This window comes from Alexandromys fortis, unplaced genomic scaffold (assembly GCF_014885135.2).
Source record: "Alexandromys fortis isolate MF-2015 unplaced genomic scaffold, M_Fortis_MF-2015_v1.1 scaffold_398, whole genome shotgun sequence".
Taxonomy (NCBI): Eukaryota; Metazoa; Chordata; class Mammalia; order Rodentia; family Cricetidae; genus Alexandromys; species Alexandromys fortis.
The window spans coordinates 441,180-447,406 of NW_026068533.1; positions in this window are offsets into that span (position 1 = coordinate 441,180).

The following is a 6,227-nucleotide window of genomic DNA, read 5'->3' on the forward strand; positions in this document are numbered from 1 at the left end:
AGAATTAAACACCTGATAGAGGGGTAATATATAAAATATATAAAGAACAAAAACTGGACACTAGAAATAAATAACCCAATTGAAAAATGTGGTGCTGAAGTACACAAAGACTTCTCAAAGATGAAATACAAATGGTTGAGAAACTCTTACAGAAATGTTCTACCTCCTTAGTCATCACATAAATTCTGGTCAACACTTTGAGATTATATTTTACAGGAGTCATAATGGTCAAGAATAATAAAACAAATGACAGCTCATGCTTGTGAGAATGTGGAGTAAGGGGAGCATTCATCCATTGCTGGTGGGAGTACAAACTTGTACATCCACTGTGGAAATTATTGTGATAGTTCCTCAGGAAACTGGAAATAGACCTACCTCAAGATCCAGCTATACCACTCTCATACATATACCCAAAGGACTCTACATCCTAGTACAGAGATATCTGCTCATCCATGTCCATTGATGAGCTATTCATAATAGCCAGAAACTGGAAACATCCTAGATGTACACTCATAGATGAACGAATAATGAAAATGTGGTGCATTTATACAAAGTATTATTCAGTTACTTAAAAAGTGAAATCACGAGCTGGATGGTGGTGGCGCACGCCTTTATTCCCAGCACTCAGGAGGCAGAGGCAGGCGGATCTCTGTGAGTTCGAGACCAGCCTGGTCTACAAGAGCTAGTTCCAGGACAGTCTCCAAAACCACAGAGAAACTCTGTCTCAAAAAAAAAACAAAAAAAAATGAAATCACAATATTCCTGTAAATGAGCCCATTCTCGGTGATATAATCCGTCGGAGCCAATTATGATAAGTATTCTCTTACAGGTGGAGTTATCTTTTGAGCCTTTATAGACATGCTATAATCGATATAATCACAGATGTTAGTCATAGAGAAAGAGACTACAGGGAGAGAAGGATCTCTCAGGGAAGAATAAATAAAATATAAAGCTATGGAGTGACATGTGGGGAAACTGGTTAGGGGGGATTAAACAGAGAGAGTGAAGAAAGAAAAAGGTAATGAAAGACATACAAGAAAGAGCAGGTAACACTAAGGACCACTTGAGGTGTGCTAAGGAAACCTCCTACTGTAGAAACTCCATAAATATATTCACATATGATAAACATCTGAATGGAATCACCAAATAACAGGGGAATTTCCTCTCTAAACATCGCTCACTGCCAAACATAACCTGCAGAGCTAGGAATGGGTAACATCTAGTTGGGTAGTTGGTCAAAGGGGTACCATGGGAACCACCAAACAACTCGGCTATTGACAAGGCTATTGGTTGCTCTCTACAAACTGATAGTGATGCCCTATTTGCTGATAACACTACCTACATATCTAATTCAACACAAGGAAGTCATGCTGGTGACTAACTACAGCTTTCCCCTCTACTGATGAGAATTCAGGTACAAGAAGGTACTCTGCATACTTCCATCACAAATAGGGTTCATCTCATGGAGTGAGTTTTAATTCCCATCAGATAATATTTTGATACTCTATAATGTTTGAGGCACTACTTGACTGATAAGATGTTGGAGTTGCGATGCTGCTTGGGTACCAAGAATCAGACTTGTTAGGCAATAGGCCTAAGAAAAAAATATTGTTCTACTATTAATAACATAACAATAAAATGCTTTCCAATGGTATTCTGCAAAGATCATTGTCTTTCTCGGCTGTCATGAGAGAAGTTTCTTCTGACAATAGATGGGAACTAATAGAGAGACTGACAACTCGACAGTGCAGATAATGAAAGACCTTGGAACACTCAATCCTTAATGAAATGTTTTCATCAAGCTACTTTCCTTAGGACGCAGGGAGCTCTGTAGAAGAGGGGGTGGGAAGATTATAAGAGTCAGTTGGATAGAAGGCACCAAGGAAGCAGTACCTTCCATACACAACAGGACTGATGCATTCATGAACACACACATGGCAGCACGCACAGGGCCTGCACATGTCCAAGTCAGATGGGATCCCTGCACGTCCAGGGGAAGCAGGCTTGAGCACACCATTAATTAGAAACTATCCTCAATTGTCAACTTCTCATAAAGAAAAAAAATATTTTTTTCTAATTATGTCTCACTGGGTATAAATCTACTCTTAAGTGAAGGCTCCCTGTTCAGCAGTAGATGGTCAACACATGACGAACTCAATGGCATTTTTGAAAATATTTTTGTCTCATAATACATTATCTTAGCATTTTTTCTGAAAATGTCATGATTTTATTTCTCTGTATGACTTAACAAAAATGCATTCAGTATTTTATTACTATGTGTCACACTTTTATCCATTCTTAAAATTAATCAAGCCTAGATTCATTTTCTAGCTATTGTGAAAAGTGTAGGAATATACAAGGATGTGAAATTATATCTGTGGTGTGTTAAAGTTCTTTAGGTGTATATGCAAGAGAGGTGCGTTTAGATCATATGGTAATGTCATTTGTACTTACCTTTTTAACACAATTCTTTATTGGTTCTTTCAGAATTTTACATGATGCACCCCAAATACCATTCACCTCCCAGTGCCTCCATATCCTCCCCCACCCCTGTAGCATCCCCCCCCCAAAAAAACAAAACAACATCAATTAAAAACAAAATAAAACATACACACAAAACCACCTTACTCCGCCATCTTTCCAACACCTTTTCATTCATCCTAATAGCATTGGTGCGGTAATATGTCACACAGTATACCCCTTTATTCAGTCAACCCACCCACAAAATGTTCATTGCAATGAGTCATTGGTCTGGCTCAAGTCTTCTGGCACACCATCATTACTGGACCCTCATAGAAACTCCTCTCTGGTATCCTGCTGTTGCCTGGAGTCATGGAGATCCTGTAACTATTGTTCAACAGATCAGGCCCTTCATGTACTCCAGAAGGTCATAGATGGGATAGATGTTGGGATGGGCCAACCCAAGGCCCAGAATCTGAGTAATCACTGAGCTGGTTCTTTTGCTTTGCTTATGTATTATGTTTTCTGATTTTGTGATTTTGGGAGGTTTGTATGCATGTATGTCTCTGCATTTGTATGTGCATGTAATATTTTTCATGGTTCCTCTTTGTTTTGTTTTCTGCTTCCTTTGTTTTATTCTGTTATTTTGCTTTGTTTTGTTTTACCTGTTTGTTTTCTAAAGAGAAAAATGTGTTGAGTTGAATTGGCTGATAAATACGGAGGATCTTGGAGGTGAAGGAATGGAAATAGTAATCAGAATATTTATTTATCTTTTTATTTTGCATACCAACCACAGTTCTCCCTCTATTCCCTCCTCCCCTTCACTCTACCTCTCCCAACTCAACCCCATCCACTCCTCAGAAAGGGCAAGGTCTCCCATGGAGAGTCAAGAAAGCCCGGCACATTCAGTTGAGGCAGAACCAAGACCTGCCCCCCACAAAAGAGGGAGTAAAATAATATTGCACAACCATTTATATCAGCTAGCATAGAAAATCCTGTTGTTTCACATCCCCCTGACTACAAGAAGAAAGTGACAACATGAATCTATGTTAAAAAAAAAAAAAAAAAAAAAAACTTAGCCGGGCGGTGGTGGCACATGCCTTTAATCCCAGCACTTGGGAGGCAGAGGCAAGTGGATCTCTGTGAGTTCGAGACCAGCCTGGTCTACAAGAGTTAGTTCCAAAACCACAGAGAAACCCTGTCTCGAAAAAAAAATCAAAAACAAAAACAACAACAACAAAAAAAAAACTTTTAAACGTCTGGTTCATGACATAAATCTTTTATCCAAACTCATGAGACAAAAGTAGACCTATTGTTCCCATTGTTTATGTTTTCATTTTAGACACAGGTAGTACAGTAGCTTAGATTCACAGAAGAATCTGTTCTGCAACACGGTTCTATAAAAAGAACTATATTTGCTTTAATGTATATTTTTACTTAAACCATTGACCATTATTTTGGTATGCTTCTGTTCACAAGAGTCACTTGAATGATATTGTTCTTTAATCTTGCATCCCTTACTTAAAATGCTCTAGATTTCTCTCTAGATTATTAAGCTTCTTTCACATAGCAAAATGCGTCCCAATAGGGATCAGTCAATTGACAAGATCATTCAAGCATTTCTCCATTCTCAATTAGCTAAGAATTTTTGATGTGTCTCATTTTTCATCCACTGTGAACATACCATCTTTTGAAATATTTTCCTGGGGTCAGAGTATAAACTTACTATAAAAGCTAGCCAATTTTTTTTTATAATTAGATCATATGGGATTTAAGCCTCCTATTTTTTAGTTATGTATGTTATGTGTAGTGCTGTTTGAATAATGACCCAGTGAGAAAAGAAAATAATTGAGAAACTGACCTTGGCACATTGCAAAAGAAAGCACGGAAGCTTTTGACAGTATAAAATCTTCTAATTACTAGATGACTGAAACGAACTGGGAAGAAGTTATAGTTGGGGGAACTGACTATGCAGTTCAAATTATTGAGTGATGACTTGGGTTGCAGTATGAGGTATATTCCATTCTGAATGATTTATGAGAAGTATAACAACAGTAATTTGGAACAGAAAGTATTTGTTGGAAACTATGTGGTGTGGGAAGTCCTTCTGTATATGTGTTGCTTTTATTGGACTTTGGGTCTATGGTAGCACAGAATAGAGCAAGGTGAAAATTTCAAGCAGAGATAGAGGAGAAAAGAAGGTGAAGTCAAGGAGATGCCATGTAGCTGCCAAAAGAGACAGATGCCAGATGGAACCTTACTGGTGGGTTAGTACCACGTGGTGCTACACAGATTAATAGAAATGGGTTGATTTAAGATGTAAGAGTTAGTTAATAAGAAGCCTAAGCTATTGGCCAAACAATGTTGTAATTAATACAGTTCATGTGTAATTATTTCGGGTCTGGATGGACAGAAATGAACAACCAATCTCTGTCAACAACTATGTTTTTTTTGTTTGTTTGATTGGTTGGTTTGGTTTGGTTTGGTTTTTTTGGTTTTTCGAGACAGGGTTTCTCTGTGGTTTTGGAGCCTGTCCTGGAACTAGCTCTTGTAGACCAGGCTGGTCTCGAACTCACAGAGATCCGCCTGCCTCTGCCTCCCGAGTGCTGGGAGTAAAGACGTGCGCCACCACCGCCCAGCAACAACTATGTTTTTTATAATTATCAATTATACCTTAAGAAAGCATATGAAGACACCAAGTACATAACAATTCCAGGTACAATGGTGACACAATATAACTCGGGAATGTTTAGGGAAGGCTGGGCTAATGTAAAGCGTTGCATAATGAATTTAGTGCAACTATGCTAAGTGGAGTTAGACACATGTTGATTAAACTGTTTTGTCACTTATTTGACTGACGACCTTGGGCAATATATTCTCACTTTTTAGGAATCTCTTATGATTTAAAACGGGGGCAACAGCATTGATGTTTTACTACAATTAAGTGATAAAATATGGAAAGAACAGTTCAGAGTCTGGTACACAGTAAGTAGTAAATTGTTGGGACGCATTGGTAATTCTTGGATGTCTGGAATCAGACAAAATTTACAAGAATGTTTTAGGTCAGACAACCTTATGAAATAGTCCCAAGTCATATATTGAAACCTGAGATGAAAATAAGCAGTAAATATTTAGTCTTCAGGGCACCTTCCTCTATCTTTTCATTCTCTGTCCTAAGTAATTACCTCTGTTCACTTTGGGGAAGTTCTACTTACTCTAAGGAACAGAATTCTATAATCATCTGTCTTACATTTTTTACTGAAATATTTTTGAGGACTACACATGAGAACATGTCAACATTTCAAAATCTTTCAGGAGAATTGGGCAACTTATTTTGTTCCAATTATGTGGTTAATAATTTACTTGTCTCTGTAGACAGAAATCAGAATGATCGGACTTCAGGCAGTTGACACTAACATCTGTCACTGCAGCAATGCTTGCTCTGTACGGTAGCCAGGAATGTACAACTGCAAATAGACACATTTCATGCTTGCTCTGTGCAACAGGAAATAAAATCCAAGCTTCCAGAATTATTTAAAAACCACCAAATATACACAATGAAGAATCGTAAGATCTTTTTTACTCTGTGCTACTTTTTATATTTAAGAACTGTCTTGATCGGGGACTTGATTGGGGGAGGGGGAGGGAAAGGGGAGGCGGCGGTGGGGAAGAGACAGAAATCTTAAATAAATAAATAGATAGATAGAAAGAAAGAAAGAAAGAAAGAAAGAAAGAAAGAAAGAAAGAAAGAAAGAACAGGGAAGAAC